General features: G+C 44.2%; 1 protein-coding gene across 5 annotated transcripts in view; it reads right to left on the reverse strand.

Moving 5' to 3' along the window:
• The window catches only part of gria2b (glutamate receptor, ionotropic, AMPA 2b), a 63,216-nt gene that overhangs the window by 33,691 nt on the left and 8,479 nt on the right, over window positions 1-21,046 (reverse strand). The window lies entirely within an intron of this gene.

The following is a 21,046-nucleotide window of genomic DNA, read 5'->3' on the forward strand; positions in this document are numbered from 1 at the left end:
CTGAAACGAGAGAAGTTGCAAAAGAGTCATGAGAAGTGTACTTAAGTATTGGATGACAGTGTGACATTGAGATAAGATGCGATGTATTGTCTGTTTTCACATTAATTTTTATTTGCACCATCATTAAAACAAGGTCATTACAGGACATAAACTAGAAGATACTGAAGATAATAAAAATGAGCTATACTGTGAGACAATTGGCTTCAAACAAGTGCTGTAACAAATTTAAGTTTGAATGTTTATGAACTTTATTACTGTCTAAAGCAGCGTCTGCCACTGGAGTGGCTTGTTTTAGCTGATTAATGTATTTTTGCTGTCCATAAGCAATGCCTGGGGAGCTCTTCCTTACAACAGCACAAAATTTGAAAGCTACTTGTAAAAATGTTATGGCCTTTTATTATAGAATTCAATACAGTGGGAATGTATGTAAGAAAAAGTGCCATATCAGTGCAACCACTGTTAAAGACAGTTCATCAAATCTTCATGTTGGATATCTATGGACATTGATATGACCGGCTCTATATTTAAAAAATGTTTTAATAAAGTTTTACCAGGCAAGTCAGTTAAGAACAGATTCTTATTTACAATGACAGCCTACTCTGGCCAAACCCGGACGATGCTGGGCCAATTGTGCGCCACCCTATGGGACTCCCAATCATGGTTGGATGTGATACAGCCTGGATTCGAACCAGGAACCAGGCCATTTGAGGTTCAAAGACTTCTCCTGAGAGATAGTTGAAAGATTCAGTACAATACAGGGCTACACTATGGCACCGACATCTATATGTACCTTATGGCTCTGCTGTGGCCTATACTATTGTCCCATATGGCTCTGAAGTGGACTATACTATTGTCCCGTATGGCTCTGCGGTGGCCTATACTATTGACCCTTATGGCTCTGCTGTGGCCTATACTATTGTCCCTTATGGCTCTGCTGTGGCATATACTATTGTCCCTTATGGCTCTGCTGTGGCCTATACTATTGTCCCTTATGGCTCTGCTGTGGCCTATACTATTGTCCCTTATGGCTCTGCTGTGGCCTATACTATTGTCCCTTATGGCTCTGCTGTGGCATATACTATTGTCCCTTATGGCTCTGCTGTGGCCAAGACTATTGTCCCTTATGGCTCTGCTGTGGCCTATACTATTGTCCCTTATGGCTCTGCTGTGGTCTATACTATTGTCCCTTATGGCTCTGCTGTGGCCTATACTATTGTCCCGTATGGCTCTGCTGTGGCCTATACTATTGTCCCTTATGGCTCTGCTGTGGCATATACTATTGACCCTTATGGCTCTGCTGTGGCATATACTATTGTCCCTTATGGCTCTGCTGTGGCCTATACTATTGTCCCTTATGGCTCTGCTGTGGCATATACTATTGACCCTTATGGCTCTGCTGTGGCATATACTATTGTCCCTTATGGCTCTGCTGTGGCCTATACTATTGTCCCTTATGGCTGTGCTGTGGCATATACTATTGTCCCTTATGGCTCTGCTGTGGCCTATACTATTGTCCCTTATGGCTCTGCTGTGGCATATACTATTGACCCTTATGGCTCTGCTGTGGCATATACTATTGTCCCTTATGGCTCTGCTGTGGCCTATACTATTGTCCCGTATGGCTCTGCTGTGGCCTATACTATTGTCCCTTATGGCTCTGCTGTGGCCTATACTATTGTCCCTTATGGCTCTGCTGTGGCATATACTATTGTCCCTTATGGCTCTGCTGTGGCCTATACTATTGTCCCTTATGGCTCTGCTGTGGCCTATACTATTGTCCCTTATGGCTCTGCTGTGGCCTATACTATTGTCCCGTATGGCTCTGCTGTGGCCTATACTATTGTCCCTTATGGCTCTGCTGTGGCATATACTATTGACCCTTATGGCTCTGCTGTGGCATATACTATTGTCCCTTATGGCTCTGCTGTGGCCTATACTATTGTCCCTTATGGCTCTGCTGTGGCATATACTATTGACCCTTATGGCTCTGCTGTGGCATATACTATTGTCCCTTATGGCTCTGCTGTGGCCTATACTATTGTCCCTTATGGCTCTGCTGTGGCATATACTATTGTCCCTTATGGCTCTGCTGTGGCCTATACTATTGTCCCTTATGGCTCTGCTGTGGCATATACTATTGACCCTTATGGCTCTGCTGTGGCATATACTATTGTCCCTTATGGCTCTGCTGTGGCCTATACTATTGTCCCGTATGGCTCTGCTGTGGCCTATACTATTGTCCCTTATGGCTCTGCTGTGGCCTATACTATTGTCCCTTATGGCTCTGCTGTGGCATATACTATTGACCCTTATGGCTCTGCTGTGGCATATACTATTGTCCCTTATGGCTCTGCTGTGGCCTATACTATTGTCCCGTATGGCTCTGCTGTGGCCTATACTATTGTCCCTTATGGCTCTGCTGTGGCCTATACTATTGTCCCTTATGGCTCTGCTGTGGCATATACTATTGTCCCTTATGGCTCTGCTGTGGCATATACTATTGTCCCTTATGGCTCTGCTGTGGCATATACTATTTATTGTCCTTTGGAGAGCTTGTGCTGGGAAGGAAGACCATGCACATTTAAGGACTGGCTTTTATTCATATACAATTATAGTTCAGTTGCTTTGCTCTCTTACTGTATGTGACGTGTTTCTGTTGGTTTCGTTGTGGTTTCTGTCTCCTTTTTCCTGCTGTTTTTTCCATACTGTAGATATAATACATTATAGATCGACTATAGGTTGGTTCCATACAATCACCTCTGTTTGAGATTGGTATAATCCATCTATCATTAGATTAGATATTTCTTTATTTTCTGTTTCTCACAGATATTAGCTTTACTTACCAGAAAATGCACTGCGATAGACATAACATCAAACCTACAAATTAAAAAAAAAGAATACAAACAAAGCTGAAGGACTTCAACCCTCCCTTCCCCATAACTTCTCTCTTCCTCCCTCATATACTCAATATTACCCTTTATCATCCAAAAGTCCCTGAGCATTGCACATAATATTATTGCACATGCCTATAATCTCAGGATCCATGATTCCTGTACCCTGCACAGCCCTTTTATTTTGCAGTTAGTTACATTACACAGTTCACAACTGCACGTTCCCAAATTAGTGAGTGAGTCCATCCCTATGCCCTATCACATGAATTAGAATCGGAAGTCCTGTAATAAACATGATGCACAGCGACTGTAGCTGTGCATAGGTACTGTAAATATGAATATTAAATGGCTAAGTGGTTCAGCTGTATTCATACAACATTTGGTCAACGGTCAGCATATTGGGGTGTCGCTTCTAAATGTCTATTGTTCAAGTGTTGGTTAATCAGCCTTATTGACTTGGACATGTATGTCTCTCCATTGTAATTAATCCAATTAATCATTGGCCTCTAGCACGGTAAAACTGGGTTGACTTTCTGACAACGGGGGATTGGATATTAGCTGCCTCGGCTAAAATGGACATCTTGCTGCTTTACATCTTTATAGGCTGTGACGGCCATCTTTGATGTTAACATGCTGGACAGGCTTGAATATCATCAGGTTTGGACTTTGTGATTAGTTGTTGGGCCTAGTTTAATGCATACTCTATTGGCAGAAACAATTTCTGTCTAACTAGTGGGGGAAAAGTGAATATGAACGTCCACATAAGCTACTTCGAAAATATGGACACCCAAGCTACTTGGAATATATGGAGCAACTTCCAAAGCAAAACAGAGTGACGCCACCAAGTATCTTACCACAGCATTCTCCTACTTCCTTCAACACTGAAGTATTTCACAAATCCTTTACGCCACTCTTAAAGCCAGGCAGACATTTCAGATGAATGCCTCCAATTGACAGCCCCACATTCATATCCCGCCAGAATCATTATTGATCTGTCAAGTTTGTCTGTCAATTAAAAGTTTGTCAGGGGTCATCGGAGAAAGCATTGTTTAAGGTGGTCCAATCACTCCATCAATTTTGTGACACCAACCCTAATCCTTTTAGTTGATGACACGGCCCGCCGTCCACTGATGTGGCATCCGATCAAATGAAATTTGTATCACACGCTAACTACTGTAATCCTGCCCTAAGTGGCTGTGCTGTACTGTAAGATCGAACAATGATATGTCTACAACCAAATGTCCCACACAAAATCAAAATATCCAATGATGTCCCATCCCAAGACAAAAACAACCCACAAAAACTGTTACCGGAAGAAAAGGAGAGGAATCAGAAAAGCCATGAAATGCCTGTCACATACTGTAAAACTGGTTTCCAATGAAAGTGGGCTGGACTTTGCATTGGGAAATACCCCCTCTAGACTAGAGTGTCTGGGTGAATCTCTTTGGTCCTAATTGGGTAATTTCAGCTCAGACTGAAAGAAAATGATATTATTATTTCAGTGCTGTGTCCATTCGCTATGCTTTCCAACCACGTTTCTACTTCTTATCTCTGTTGTTTTGGAGGGAACCATACAGTGGAAACTTACTTAGGCGTAATCTGAGGAATGTTTGGAGAAGATAACTGTAACGCAGATTTGGGGGATTTGTAAATTGTAATCCCAACAATGTAGTGCAGTTTCTATTGTGGAGTGTGATGTCAGTTTGTGTGTGTGTGTGTGTTTGAGTTGACAAATAAATATACAACAGCATTCCAGCAACTAAATCCTAATCACTAGTTCTAATTGTAATAACATAAGAACAAAATCATGACAGGTGGAATCAATATGAGACTCAAACAACTAGAGAAGAAGTGTCGACCAAAATGAGTAACTACTGCAGACAACTAAGGACCAGCATTATGGTCTATCATCAGATAGATGGAGACCATGACAGGACACTTGAGAGTGTTGAGACAACTTCTGTTACCATGGTAAACTATGCCCAGAGCAAGTGGTCACAGACAGTGGAACGTGAACTTGCCCTGTGAGAGTGAGCGCTACGTAGTTATTTGAGTGAAAATGGAGTCATTACCATAACTACAGAGGGAGAGTTATGTGTTCAGCCCTAATTAACTAGCTGCCTGCATCTCTCTGTGTGAAGACTTTCCAGCTCCCCTGCACTAATCTGCACCCCAAGCATGTCATCTCATATCAGTTTGTTAGACTTCCATAGTAATAATGAGTATTGGAGTTTGGAGGTCGCCACAACCAGGGTTGGGGTCAATTCCATTTCAATTCCAGTCAATTCAGGAAGTACACTGAAATTCCAATTCTCTTCAATGTTTTTCAATTAGGAAAATGTGTAAATGGAATTGGGTTCAATTTCTGAATGGACTAGAATTTAAATGGAATTGACCCCAACCCACAGATATTCGCTTCATCATGTCCGAAGATGCTCTGTAGGTCAATATGATGGAACCAGTATGGTGGAACCAGCTTCCCCCTGAAGCTAGGGCAGCAGAGTCCCTGCCCATCTTCTGAAAACATACCTCTTCAAATAGTATCTTAAATAATCCCACAACATCTTTAAACACTCAACCAATAAACCACCTTGACTGGCCTGGACTGTGCTGGACTAGAACAAAACCATGCATGTCCAGTCTTCAGGATCCACTATTTCAAAACACAGCAACACAAATCACTGTGCATCTTTGAAAACAAACAACTGAATCACACATTTTAACTTTATATTATATTTTAGATACATTTTCATTTGAGCGTGCTTTTTAGTCCAGGACTAGGCTGAATTTGTGCCCGGGACACCAAACAGCACAGTATGTTTTTGAGATATACACTACCATTCAAAAGTTTGACGTCACTTAGAAATGTCCTTGTTTTGGAAAGAAAAGCACTTTTTTTTTTACCATTAACATAACATCAAACTAATCAGAAATGCAGTGTAGACATTGTTAATGTTGTAAATGACTGACTATTGTAGTTGGAAACGGCAGATTCTTTATGAAATATCTACATAGGCGTTTTTGCTTTTCTTTCAAAAACAAGGACATTTCTAAGTGACCCCAAACCTTTGAACGGTAGAGTACATTATATAAAAAGCTATATTTGTCAGCCGTGGTAAGGATAATCATCGCCTCATTATAACTAATATTACAAAGGAACCATAAAATATGTCAGTGTCACGTCCTGGCCAGTATAAGGGTTAATTAGTATTGTAGTTTGGTCAGGACGTGGCAGAGGGTATTCGTTTTATGTGGTTCGGGGTGGTGTGTTTGTTAAAAGGGTGTTTGATTTAGTATTTCCGGGTTTTGGTTTATGTTTAGGTATTTCTATGTTTAGTCTAGTGTGTCTGGTTCTATGTTGAGTTAATTGGGGTTGGACTTCCAATTGAAGGCAGCTGTTTGGTGTTGCCTTTGATTGGAAGTCCTATATTAGTTGGGTGTGTTTGTCTTGTATTTTGTGGGTGATTGTTCTGTGTTAGCCTTGTGCCTTGCAGACTGTCAGTGAATCGTTCGTTTTCTTGTTTGTTGTTTTGTATTCATTTTGAAGTGAAAAAATGTTCAAAATGAACAATCACATACCTGCTGCGTATTGGTCTACCTTTTCCGACGATGATTTCGTTATATCGTCAGAAGACGAAGAAAGCCCTGACAGTCAGTGCCAGCTCCAGCGATCTGTAGAAACTTCAGCAGTGATGCTAGAAGAGGGTACACCATAACTCTAACCCTACGAAGTATACCAGCGAGGAAGAGGCAAAGCGAAAGGTTTCACTCCCGCCAAAATCTGTCCACAATAAGCCCAATGCGTTTCTATGGGTTTATTTTGAACCTAAGCTTGTCGCCTACCTTCCGCCTTTGGGACAATGACTCTCACTGTTAGGGCGGAGACATGAGCATCTTGTCATTATGTCCAGGGCCTTCAGAAAATAGTCACAAGCATTGACTTTTTCCACACTTTGTTATGTTACAGCCTGAATTTAATAGGGATTGATTTGAGATGTTTTTCACTGGCCTACACACAATACCCCATAATGTCAAATTGGAATAATGCTTTTTGAAATTTTTACTAATTAATTAAAAAAGAAAAGCTAAAATGTCTTGAGTCAATACATATTCAACCCCTTTGTCATGGCAAGCCTAAATAAGGTCCATCACATTCAACCACAAAGACCAGGGAGGTTTTCCAATGCCTTGCAAAGAAGGGCACATATTGGTAGATATGTAAAAAAAAAAAAAAAAAAACAGACATTGAATATCCCTTTGAGCATGGTGAAATTATTAATTGCACATTGGATGCTGTATCAATACACCTAGTCACTACAAAGATACAGGCATCCTACCTAACTCAGTTGCTGGAGAGGAAGGAATCCACTCAGGGATTTCATCATGAGGCCAATGGTGACTTTCAAACCGATACAGATTTTAATGGCTGTGATAGGAGAAAACTGAGGATGGATCAACAACATTGTAGTTACTCCACAATATTAACCTAAATGACAGAGTGAAAAGAAGGAAGCTTGTACAGAATATAAATATTCCAAAACATGCATCCTGTTTGCAACAAGTCACTTAAGTAAAACTGCAACAAAAATTGGCAAAGCAATTCACTTTTTGTCCTGAATACAAAGTGATGTATGTTTGGGACAAATCCAATACAAGACATTACTGAGTACCACTCTCCATATTTTCAAGCATAGTGGTGGCTGCATCATGTTATGGGTATGGTTGTAATCGTTAAGGACTGGGGAGTTTTTCAGGATAAAAAATAAATGGAATGGCGCTAAGCACAGGCAAAATCCTAAAGGAAAACCTGGTTCAGTCTGCTTTCCATCAGACATTGCGAGATGAATTCACCTTTCAGCAGGACAATAACCTAAAACACAACGCCAAATGTACACTGGAGTTGCTTACCAAGAAGACAGTGAATGTTTCTGAGTGGTTGAGTTACAGTTTTGACTTAAATCTGCTTGAAAATATATGGCAAGACATGAAAGTGGTTGTCTAGCAAATATCAACAACCAATTTGACAGAGCTTGAAGAATTTTGAAAAGAAAATTGGGCAAATATAGTACAACCCAGGAGTGCAAAGCTTTTAGAGACTTATCCAGAAAGACTCAAGCTGAAATCACTGCCTAAGGTGATTCTAACATGTATTGACTCAGGGGTCTGAATACTTATGTAAATTAGATATTTCTGTATTTCATTTTCAATGAATTTGGTAAAATTTCTAACAACATGTTTTCACTTTGTAATTATGAGATATTGTGTTTAGATGGGTGAGCTTTAAAAAAAGTAATCCATTTAGAATTCAGGCTTTAACAAAAAAAAATTGCAATAGTCAAGGGGTACAGTATGATTACTTTCTCAAGGCCTTGTAGAGATCTCTGAGTGTATTTAACTGGCCTCGTTTCCTGCTCCGTGACAGGCTGTTTTAGAGTATTGCTGGCATGAGCTCCGGCTACATGACAGGCTGTTTTAGAGTGTTTTTGGCCATGTTTATTGATCCAAGACAGGTTGTTTTAGTGTGTTATTGGCCTCATTTCCATGCTGTTTTAGAGTGTTGCTTGCCTCGTTTCCTACTCCATGACACGCTATTTTAAAGTGTTTTCTGGCCTCGTTTCCTGCTCCATGATAGGCTGTTTGAGAGTGTTGCTGGCCTTGTTTCTTGCTCCATGACAGACAATTTTAGATTTTTGCTTTCCTCGTTTGCTGCTCCATGACAAGCTGTTCTTGAGTGTTGCTGGCCTCGTTTCCTGCTCCATGAGAAGATGCTTTAGGGTGTAGCTGGCCTCATTTCCTGCTCCATGAGAGGTTGTTTTTGAGTGTTACTGTCCACGTTTCCTGCTCCATAACAGGCTGTTTTATAGTTTTGCTGGCCTTGTTTCATGCTCCATGACAGGCTGTTCTACAGTGTTGCTGGCCTCGTTTCCTGCTCAATGACAAGATGTTTTTGTTTGTTGCTGGCGTCGTTTCCTGCTCAATGTCAAGATGATTTTGTTTGTTGCTGGCCTCGTTTCTTGCTCCATGAGAGGCTGTTTTAGAGTGTTGCTGTCCTTGTTTCCTGTTCCATGACAGGCTGTTTTAGAGTGTTGCTGGCCTTGTTTCCTGCTCCATGACAAGCTGTTTTAGATTGCTGCTGGCCTCGTTTCCTGCTACATGACAAGATGCTTTAGTGTCGCTGGACTCATTTCCTGCTCCATGAGAGGTTATTTTTGAGTGTTGCTGGCATCGTTTCCTGCTCCATGATAAGATGCTTTAGAGTGTCGCTGGCCTCATTTCCTTCTCCATGAGAGGTTGTTTTTGAGTGTTGCTTGCCTTGTTTCCGGCTCCATGATAGTTGTTTTAGAGTGTTACTGTCCACGTTTCCTGTTCAATGACAGGCTGTTTTATAGTTTTGCTGGCCTTGTTTCGTGCTCCACGACAAGCTATTTTAGAGTGTTGCTGTCCTCGTTTCCTGCACCTTGACAAGCTATTTGTCACATCCTGACCAGCAGAGGGAGCAATTGGATTAGTTTTGGTCAGGATGTGACAGGATTTTTGTGTGTGTGTGTGTGTGTGTGAATGGTTGTTGGTGAGGTTGTTAGGACTCCCAATTGAAGGCAGGTGTGTTGAGTTGCCTTTGATTGGGAGTCCTATATAGGAGTGTGTGTTTTTCTTTGGGGTTGTGGGTAATTGTTTCTTGTTTAGTGTGGTTGCACCTCACAGGACTGTTGGCTGTCAGTTTCCTTGTTTTTTGTTTTTGTATAGTGTTCTTTCCAATTAAATTGAAGGATGAATACTAACTCTGCTGCATTTTGGTCCTTTCCTGAAGACAGCTGTGACAGAATTACCCACCAAACCAGGACCAAGCAGCAGAGGAACGAGGAGGAAGGATGGACATGTGCAGAGCTAAGGAGGAGCGTTTCCAGGGCGATGGAAGAGTTTAGTAAACTCGAGAGGCAGCCCCAATATTTTTTTTGGGGGTGGCACAAGGGCAGTTTTGCGGGGCAAGAATGGAGCCCCAGGCCGGCTCCCCGCACTAGCATGGAGGTGCGTGTCTCCAGGCTGGCATGTCCAGTACCAGCCCCACGCATCAGGCGTCTAGTGTGTCAGCCCAGCCTTGCCAGTCAGGAGTCGCCATAGCGGCCTGCCAGTCAGGAGTCGCCAGAGCGGCCCGACTGCCCGGGTCTGCCAGAGTGGCCCGACTGCCCGGGTCTGCCAGAGTGGCCCGACTGCCCGGGTCTGCCAGAGTGGCCAGACTGTCCTCCGGGTCTGCCAGAGTGGCCCGCCTGTCCTCCGGGTCTGCCAGAGTGGCCCGCCTGTCCTCCGGGTCTGCCAGAGTGGCCCGCCTGTCCTCCGGGTCTGCCAGAGTGGCCCGCCTGTCCTCCGGGTCTGCCAGAGTGGCCCGCTTGTCCTCCGGCCCAGCCCGAGTGGCCCGCCTGTCCTCCGGCCCAGCCCGAGTGGCCGCCTGTCCTCCGGCCCAGCCCGAGTGGCCCGCCTGTCCTCCGGGTCTGCCAGAGTGGCCCGCCTGTCCTCCGGGTCTGCCAGAGTGGCCCGCCTGTCCAACGGGTCTGCCAGAGTGGCCCGCCTGTCCTCCGGGTCTGCCAGAGTGGCCCGCCTGTCCTCCGGGTCTGCCAGAGTGGCCCGCCTGTCCTCCGGGTCTGCCAGAGTGGCCCACTTGTCCTCCGGCCCAGCCCGAGTGGCACGCCTGTCCTCCGGCCCAGCCCGAGTGGCCCGCCTGTCCTCCGGCCCAGTCCGAGTGGCCCGCCTGTCCTCCGGCCCAGCCCGAGTGGCGCGCCTGTCCTCCGGCCCAGCCCGAGTGGCCCGCCTGTCCTCCGGCCCAGCCCGAGTGGCCCGTCTGTCCTCCGGCCCAGTTCGAGTGGCCCGCCTGTCCTCCGGCCCAGCCCAAGTGGCTCGTCTGCCAGGGTCAGCTCGAGTGGCCCATCTGCCCGGCGCAGCTATCGGCGCCAGCAAAGTGGACGACGCCGAAGGTGGAGCGGTGGGTTGGGGAGGGAGGGTGTAGCACAGTGCCGTCGTTGACGGCAGCCACCCTCCCTTCCCTCCCTTATTGTTTAGGGGTTATTGTTTATTGGTTTTGTTGGGGTATTGGGGATTTTTCGTTGTGTTTTCTTTTTGTAAGGTGCATTACGGGGTCTGCACCTTGAGGGGGGTGGGGGGGGGGGGGGTACTGTCACATCCTGACCAGCAGAGGGAGCAATTGGATTAGTTTTGGTCAGGATGTGACAGGGTTTTTTTGTGTGTGTGTGTGTGTGTGTGTGAATGGTTGTTGGTGATTAGGACTCCCAATTGAAGGCAGGTGTGTTGAGTTGCCTTTGATTGGGAGTCCTATATAGGAGTGTGTTTTTCTTTGGGTTTGAGGGTAATTGTTTCTTGTTTAGTGTGGTTGCACCTGACAGGACTGTTGGCTGTCAGTTTCCTTGTTTTTTGTTTTTGTATAGTGTTCTTTCCAATTAAATTGAAGGATGAATACTAACTCTGCTGCATTTTGGTCCTTTCCTGAAGACAGCTGTGACACTATTTTAGAGTGTTGCTGACTTTGTTTGCTGCTTTATTACAGGCTGTTTTAGACTGTTGCTGTCCTCCTTTCCTGCTCCATGACAGGCTGTTTGAGAGTTTTTTTCCCTCATTTCCTGCTCCATGAGAAGCTGTTTCAATGTGTTACTGGCCTCGTTTCCAGCTCCATGACAGGAAATGTTAGTGTGTTGCTAGCCTCATTTCCTGCTCCATGAGAGGTTGTTTTTGAGTGTTGCTGGCCTCGTTTCCTGCTCAATGACAGGCTGTTTTAGAGTGATTTTGGACTCGTTTCCTGCTCCATGGCATGTTGTTTTATTGTGTTGCTGGCCTCATTTCCATGCTGTTTTAGAGTGTTGCTGGCCTTGTTTCCTGCTCCATGATAAGTTGTTTTAAAGTGTTACTGTCCACTTTTCCTGCTCAATTAAAGGTTGTTCTATTGTGTTGCTGGCCTCATTTCCATGCTGTTTAGGAGTGTTACTGGCCTCGATTCCTGCTACATGACACGCGGTTTTAGAGTGTTGCTGGCCTCGTTTCCTGCTCCATGACAAGCTGTTCTAGAGTATTAGTGGCCTTGTTTCCTGCTCCATGAGAAGCTGTTTCAACGTGTTACTGGACTCTTTTCCTGCTCCATGAAATGACATTTTTTGTGTGTTGCTGGCCTCGTTTCCTGCTCCATGTCAAGATGCTTGCGAGTGTAGCTGGCCTCGTTTCCTGCACCATGACAGGCTGTATTAAAGTGTTACTGGCCTCGTTTCCTGCTACATGACACGCTGTTTTAGAGTGTAGCTGGTATCGTTTCCTGCTCCATGACAAGCTGTTCAAGAGTATTGCTGACCTTGTTTCCTGCTCTTTTGGAGCTGTTTTTGGCCTCGTTTCGTGCTCCATGACAGGCTGTTTTAGAGTGTTGCTGGCCTCGTTTCCTGCTCCATGACAGGTAGTTTAATTGTGTTGCAGTCATCCTTTCCTGCTCCATGACAGGCTGTTTTAGAGTGTAGCTGGTCTTGCTTCCTGCTCCATGGCAGGCTGTTTTAGTGTGTTCCTGGCCTCATTTCCATGCCGTTTAAGTGTTGATGGCCTCGTTTTTCCTCCATGACAGGCTGTTTTTGTGTGTTGCCGTCCTCATTTCCTGCTCCATGACAGGCTCTTTTAGAGTGTTGCTGGCCTTGTTTGCTGCTCCATGACAGGTAGTTTAATTATGTTGCTGTCCACCTTTCCTGCTCCATTACATTCTGTTTTAGAGTGTTGCTGGCCTTATTTCCTGCTCCATGAAAGGCTTTTTTAAAGCGTTGCTGGCCTCGTTTCCTGCTCCGTGACAGGCTGTTTTAGAGTGTTGCTGTCCTCATTTCTTGCTCTATGACAAGCTGTCTAAGAGTGTTTTTGGCCTCGTTTCCTGCTCCATGAGAGGTTGTTTTAGTGTGTTGCTGGCCTCATTTCCATGCTGCTATAGAGTGTTGCTGTTCTCATTTCCTGCTCCATGACAAGCTGTTTTGGAGTGTTTTTGGCCTCCTTTCCTGCACCATGGCAGGCTGTTTTAGTGTGTTCCTGGCCTCATTTCCATGCTGTTTTAGAGTGTTGATGGACTCGTTTTCTGCTCCATGGCAGGCTGTTTTAGTGTGTTCCTGGCCTCATTTCCATGCTCCATGTCAAGATGCTTGCGAGTGCAGCTGGCCTCGTTTCGTGCACCATGACCGGCTGTATTAAAGTGTTACTGGCCTCGTTTCCTGCTACATGACACTCTGTTTTAGAGTGTAGCTGGTATCGTTTCCTGCTCCATGACAAGCTGTTCAAGAGTATTGCTGACCTTGTTTCCTGCTCTTTTGGAGCTGTTTTTGGCCTCGTTTCGTGCTCCATGACAGGCTGTTTTCGAGTGTTGCTGGCCTCGTTTCCTGCTCCATGACAGGTAGTTTAATTGTGTTGCAGTCATCCTTTCCTGCTCCATGACAGGCTGTTTTAGAGTGTAGCTGGTCTTGCTTCCTGCTCCATGGCAGGCTGTTTTAGTGTGTTCCTGGCCTCATTTCCATGCCGTTTAAGTGTTGATGGCCTCGTTTTTCCTCCATGACAGGCTGTTTTTGTGTGTTGCCGTCCTCATTTCCTGCTCCATGACAGGCTCTTTTAGAGTGTTGCTGGCCTTGTTTGCTGCTCCATGACAGGTAGTTTAATTATGTTGCTGTCCACCTTTCCTGCTCCATTACATTCTGTTTTAGAGTGTTGCTGGCCTTATTTCCTGCTCCATGAAAGGCTTTTTTAAAGCGTTGCTGGCCTCGTTTCCTGCTCCGTGACAGGCTGTTTTAGAGTGTTGCTGTCCTCATTTCTTGCTCTATGACAAGCTGTCTAAGAGTGTTTTTGGCCTCGTTTCCTGCTCCATGAGAGGTTGTTTTAGTGTGTTGCTGGCCTCATTTCCATGCTGCTATAGAGTGTTGCTGTTCTCATTTCCTGCTCCATGACAAGCTGTTTTGGAGTGTTTTTGGCCTCCTTTCCTGCACCATGGCAGGCTGTTTTAGTGTGTTCCTGGCCTCATTTCCATGCTGTTTTAGAGTGTTGATGGACTCGTTTTCTGCTCCATGGCAGGCTGTTTTAGTGTGTTCCTGGCCTCATTTCCATGCTCCATGTCAAGATGCTTGCGAGTGCAGCTGGCCTCGTTTCGTGCACCATGACCGGCTGTATTAAAGTGTTACTGGCCTCGTTTCCTGCTACATGACACTCTGTTTTAGAGTGTAGCTGGTATCGTTTCCTGCTCCATGACAAGCTGTTCAAGAGTATTGCTGACCTTGTTTCCTGCTCTTTTGGAGCTGTTTTTGGCCTCGTTTCGTGCTCCATGACAGGCTGTTTTCGAGTGTTGCTGGCCTCGTTTCCTGCTCCATGACAGGTAGTTTAATTGTGTTGCAGTCATCCTTTCCTGCTCCATGACAGGCTGTTTTAGAGTGTAGCTGGTCTTGCTTCCTGCTCCATGGCAGGCTGTTTTAGTGTGTTCCTGGCCTCATTTCCATGCCGTTTAAGTGTTGATGGCCTCGTTTTTCCTCCATGACAGGCTGTTTTTGTGTGTTGCCGTCCTCATTTCCTGCTCCATGACAGGCTCTTTTAGAGTGTTGCTGGCCTTGTTTGCTGCTCCATGACAGGTAGTTTAATTATGTTGCTGTCCACCTTTCCTGCTCCATTACATTCTGTTTTAGAGTGTTGCTGGCCTTATTTCCTGCTCCATGAAAGGCTTTTTTAAAGCGTTGCTGGCCTCGTTTCCTGCTCCGTGACAGGCTGTTTTAGAGTGTTGCTGTCCTCATTTCTTGCTCTATGACAAGCTGTCTAAGAGTGTTTTTGGCCTCGTTTCCTGCTCCATGAGAGGTTGTTTTAGTGTGTTGCTGGCCTCATTTCCATGCTGCTATAGAGTGTTGCTGTTCTCATTTCCTGCTCCATGACAAGCTGTTTTGGAGTGTTTTTGGCCTCCTTTCCTGCACCATGGCAGGCTGTTTTAGTGTGTTCCTGGCCTCATTTCCATGCTGTTTTAGAGTGTTGATGGACTCGTTTTCTGCTCCATGGCAGGCTGTTTTAGTGTGTTCCTGGCCTCATTTCCATGCTCCATGTCAAGATGCTTGCGAGTGCAGCTGGCCTCGTTTCCTGCACCATGACCGGCTGTATTAAAGTGTTACTGGCCTCGTTTCCTGCTACATGACACTCTGTTTTAGAGTGTAGCTGGTATCGTTTCCTGCTCCATGACAAGCTGTTCAAGAGTATTGCTGACCTTGTTTCCTGCTCTTTTGGAGCTGTTTTTGGCCTCGTTTCGTGCTCCATGACAGGCTGTTTAAGGTGTTGCTGGCCTCGTTTCCTGCTCCATGACAGGTAGTTTAATTGTGTTGCTGTCCTCCTTTCCTGCTCCATTACATGCTCTTTTAGGGTGTTGCTGGCCTTGTTTCCTGCTCCATGAAAGGCTTTTTTAAAGCGTTGCTGGCCTCGTTTCCTGCTCCGTGACAGGCTGTTTTAGAATGTTGCTGTCTTCATTTCTTGCTCCATGACAAGCTGTTTTGGAATGTTTTTGGCCTCGTTTCCTGCTCCATGACAGGTTGTTTTATTGTGTTGCTGGCCTCATTTCCATGCTGTTTTAGAGTGTTGCTGTCCTCGTTTCCTGCTCCATGATAAGCTGTTTTAAAGTTTTATTGTCCTCCTTTCCTGCTCCATTATAGGCTAGTTTCGAGTGTTGCTGGTCTTGTTTCCTGCTCCATGACAAGCTATTTTAGAGTGTTGCTGACATAATTTCTTGCTCCATGATAAGCTGTTTCAGAGTGTTATTGTCCTCATTTCCTTCTCCATAACAGGCTGTTTTTGTCACGTCCTGACCAGCAGAGGGAGTATTGTATTAGTATTTGGTCAGGACGTGGCAGAAGGGTATTTGTTTTATGTGGTTCGGGGTGGTGGTTTGTTTAGTAGGGTATTTGATTTATGTATTCCGGGGGGTTTTGGGCACTGTTCTATGTTAGTGTATTTCTATGTTCTGTCTAGTCTTTTGTATTTCTATGTTTTGTTAATTGGGGTTGGACTCTCAATTGGAGGCAGGTGTTTTCTAGTTGCCTCTGAGAGTCCTATATATAGGTAAGTGTTTTGATTTGTAGTTTGTGGGAGATTGTTCCATGTATAGCTTATGGCCTTACAGGACTGTTTATTCGTCGTTGTGTTTCTTAAGGTGTACGTGTTTATTTAGGTTTTTCCTTCTTTCCTTAATAAAAGATGAGTACACATATACCGCTGCGTTTTGGTCTCAATCCGACGACAACCGTGACAGTTTTAGAGTGTTGCTGGCCTTGTTTCCTGCTCTGTGACAGGCTGTTTTAGAGCATTGCTTTTCCCTTTCAGCCACTATATTTGAAAAGCAGACTGTTGGACTGTGTTTCTATCATGCTCAATTATACTTGACAGGTGATATTCGCTCAAATAGATGGCAGCTGGGCGCATAATGAAGTATAATTTTTTGGGGACAGGGAAATTAATTTGGTCATTTGGTCATCTGTTTGATGTTTTGATGAAAAGGACAACATTTGGAAATTAATCACATTTGTTGTTTCTTTCAGAGATAATATGTAAATGTTGCCTTTTAAATGCAAGTGTTGGGTTCTAGCCCCAGAAGAAAGTAGCACTGATTAGACCAATTATTATCATAACATAACATACGCACATGCACACACACTCATCAACATCACCGTCATCATCCGTTCACTCCTAGTAGAATAGATAACACTAACTCTAACTCTGCAGAGAAAGCCCGAGGACTGATCCTTTATGTAAAAGTGGATTTGTCACTGTGTCACTGTTTGTGAGCTGTAGCTGTAAGCCACCACCCGTTCCCCTCAGTGGCCTGAGTACGAGTCACTTATCTAGTTACTGCACAGGCTGATTCCTGTTCTGATTTTAGCCCCCCTATAGCACAGAGAGAATTTACTAGAAAGACCCTCAACGGCCCACCATGATGTCTTTGTTAGTCTAGATTGAGGAAAGAACATCAATGGGTTTTCTCACAGCCTAGTCTGTCTAGTCACAAATGTCAATGTTGTTTTTAAATGGTGTTTCTCTCGGTGAGAGGAAAAGTAGCACCTGAAGCTATGTTAAAGATGGTGGGAACTCACCAATTGAATCGTAAACAGGAAATAAACTCAAGTTCGTGAGAGTCAATGTGTCTCGCTGCCAACCTTCCCTAACTTATACATATATGCACACACAAATACACACTTGGATATGACTTGGAGATGAGCATGTCCCTGTTGTAATTGAAGTCTCAGAATTACACCAGAGCACACCATAGCTGGTTATCAAGCATTATGTACAATGGTGTACAACCATCCTTTAAACGTTATCTTTGTCAGTGGCAGATTGGCAAACATCAGGAATGGCTAGACTCTATCTCTCTCTCTTGCTCTCTCTCTCTCTTGCTCTCTCTCTCTTGCACTCTCTCTCTCTCTCTCTCTCTCTCTCTCTCTCAAAATAATAAAAAATGTTATGGCAGCATGTGACATCTGTTGTCTATATGACAGTCAAAAGGCACTTTTGTGATGATGACAAATGTGCTACTACCATCACATATAGAAGCAGAGTGAGGGTCAACATCAGAATGACAACATTGAAAATATCTCTGTTGCTGACACTTGTGATGACGTAGTACACACAAAATGTACTTTTTATTTATTTCCTGTTTTCACAATTTGCATTTGTGCCATTACACCTGAGATTAAACAGAAGAAAAAAAAATATGGAAAAGAGAAAAAACACTACCAAAAAAAAATGTGGTCTGTTCTTTGATCTCTTCACTGGTGATGCCCGTCGGGAGAATCTCATTTTCATCTTTATCTTCCTTATTTATTTATTTCTCACAACTGAATCCCAATGAACTCCACATCAGCAATCAAGTGTGGGAAGCGTGGGTAGGAGGCCACATACAGGTAGATGAGTAGAACCTAGCTAAGCTTCTCTCCTTAGCCAACTATAGGCTGGGGGTGACATGGTGACATGTCTCAATCATTCTCTTGTTTGGTGTAGCAGTGTGGTGGTGTGGCCATGAGGTGGCTCGAGGGGACCACTGAGGTTGAGGGAGGCATTGTGGGATTCTTTTGGGTCTGGGGGTCGGGGGCTCTTCCGGCAGCTGCTCTGTAGCAGCACAGAAAACAGAAAATCTTAGTCTCTGACAACACCCACCCACCCTCCCCGTTCCTGTTTCATTAACCTCAGTCCATATGTGCCACGTATTGGTTGGTTGTTTGGGTGGGGGAGGGAGGGAGGGGTTACTATGTATTTCTTCCAGTTACCAAAAACTGACTGCATATTATGAAGTGAGAAGTAGAAACCTCAGTAAACACATTACAATAACCATTTGTTTCCTAAATTGTGCATATGAAACATAGAACAAACAATGATTTTTGTGGTTATTGTGGTTGTTCACACAGGCAATATTTCATTCCACAAAAGACAATACTATATTCAAAGACATATTGATTCTCATCAATAAATCCATGCATCATGCAGGTATAAGACCACAACACTGCAGCTGGTAGAGATGCTATTAGATTTGTCCGTGTAGTCATAGCTAAATACAAAGTACGTCAATAATGACTTCTCTAAATATCCCAGCACAAAGGTTTTTGCCAGGCAGCACTCTCTTTAATGATGTCTTGGCATAGTGTTATATTAGCTACTACTGCTGTATAGAAAGACTGTTTCATCCAACTAGCGAGAGCGCCAGGTTGCCATGGAAACCAAACAGACTCCCTGTTTGCTCGAGCTGAATGTGTGTGAAAGCTCCAGCTTACTTATACAGCATTGTCTGTTCATTTGTGCATATAAAAGGATGGAACAACATTACATACACAAGGAGAAGGGATAATGCACGCACAAATGGAAAAACATTCAATGGAAAATATAGAAAGGTGTACTGTGGACAGAATAACACTTGCACCCTAATGTTGAATAGCAAAGTCTGTTTTCTGGCATACTGAGTTTGAGACACTATCTGTAGTCCAACGATTTGGCAGGGTTGATTAGTATGCTACAAGTTGTACTAGATTGCTTTGTAAGAATCAGAAACAGTATCCCTTCGGTAGACTATATGTCCTGTGTTACACTTCTTTCTGACGGATCTACCAAACGTAACCCCAAAGCCTCATTGGATATGATTGGAGTTCCATTCAGTGCACATTGTCTCAATGCTACCTGCTCAGATTGGTTCATCATGGCATGCATGACGTAGCATTACTATGGTGCTGTAAACACACCAACACAACACGGAATTTGGCAAACCATTCAACACATACATGCATGCTGTGGTAGATTATGTCCTTGTACTAATGCTCAGAATAGATCCTTACACATGACTAGACTCAAATGAAAGCGTATGTTAATTCCGAATACCAATTTTCCCTTTGTCGCCATGGCTACCATAAAGCTGTACTGAACATGTTATTACGGTGCTGGATCGTTAATAAAAGTTGATTGCTCCACTGAGCGTCATTGCCCTAGTTGTGCTTTAGTTCATTTGAAGAACAACACCACCGATGTAGGGGAACGTTCAGGAGCGTAGGCCTCACAAAAAGACAAATGAAACGTCTACTGGTCTACCAATGGAGAGGTAGTCTGGCACCACGTTGCTATGGTAACAGTGGAGCAGCCTTGGCTGTTGAGCTGCTAAAACACTGTAAAATGGGTTTTACATGTTTCTCGGTCTCTGGTGTTAAATTTTCGATGACTCCCATTCCTACTGTAGTACTGTATGTCCCATTGACTTTAACTTACAGCGAACCATACATTCGTCATGTTTTGGGTTTGTACAGACAGATATAGTTTGACACTATAATGTTTCAAGGACCAGAATAAAACAACCCAGAAGAAGGGCAACATCCACCCTTCAGGACTTCCTGCTGCATACTGGTCCCACTGCATTGAGGGACAACGTAAACAACAACTGTAAATGAAGTGTGAGAAGAAGCATGCTTACAGAGCTGTCCCCTGGCCCTCCAACCCAGCCTTTACATGCCCTGTCCCCTGGCCCTCCAACCAAGCCTTTACATGCCCTGTCCCCTGGCTCTCCAACCAAGCCTTAACATGCCCTGTCCCCTGGCCCTCCAACCCAGCCTTTACATGCCCTGTCCCCTGGCCCTCCAACCCAGCCTTTACATGCCCTGTCACCTGGCCCTTCAACCCAGCCTTTACATGCCCTGTCTGCCACCAGAATTGGCCCCTACAGCCATCAAGACTCATAGATATTTATTTATTTTATTTAACCTTTATTTAACTAGGCAAGTCAGTTAAGAACAAATTCTTATTTACAGTGACGGCCTACCCCGGCCAAACCCGGACCACGCTGGGCCAATTGTGCACCGCCCTATGGGACTCCCAATCACGGCCGGGTGTGATACAGCCTTATACAGATAAAGGACAAGATTGAGATGGTCCTCATTGGATACGATGGACAACCAATCAAAAACAAACAATACAAGCACAGTGGAAAACTAATCAAAATAAGCAATACAGATACGATGGACTACCAATCATATGCAAGCAATACAGTCACAATGGACTACCAATCATAAGCAAGCAATACAGTCACGATGGACTACCAATCATAAGCAAGCAATACAGTCACAATGACTACCAATCATAAGCAAGCAATACAGTCACAATGACTACCAATCATAAGCAAGCAATACAGTCACAATGACTACCAATCATAAGCAAGCGATGCCCCTCCACTGCTATTGTGCAGTGGAACATTTAAGGCCCGATTCAATCAAATACCTAAGTGGCTCCTGGCATTATACCTAAAGCAGACATTGCCATTGGCTACAAGGAGTCACATTAAGATAAATCCCATGAAGCCTTGTTTACAAGTTGGAACACTGGGATGTGAGATGGAATCTGCACCTCCATTACGATGACAGAAACCCTCATTGTTTGGTTTAATGATTTTCTATTTGAGCATCATTACTTCTATATAGCCTACACTTTCTCCTTCTGAACTTCTAACACCAGTGGGATGGGTGTGGCTTCGTGACAATGATCATAAGAATAACACATCATCCAAACACAGAAGAAAGTCTCAATAGCCTCAGGTTGTCATTACTGTAAGAGAATAAATGAAATTCCAACACTATGCTGTGTGTTTGTGCAACAGGGGCACA

Source organism: Salmo salar, chromosome 05 (genome assembly GCF_965601325.2).
Source record: "Salmo salar chromosome 05, fSalSal1, whole genome shotgun sequence".
NCBI classification, from domain to species: Eukaryota; Metazoa; Chordata; class Actinopteri; order Salmoniformes; family Salmonidae; genus Salmo; species Salmo salar.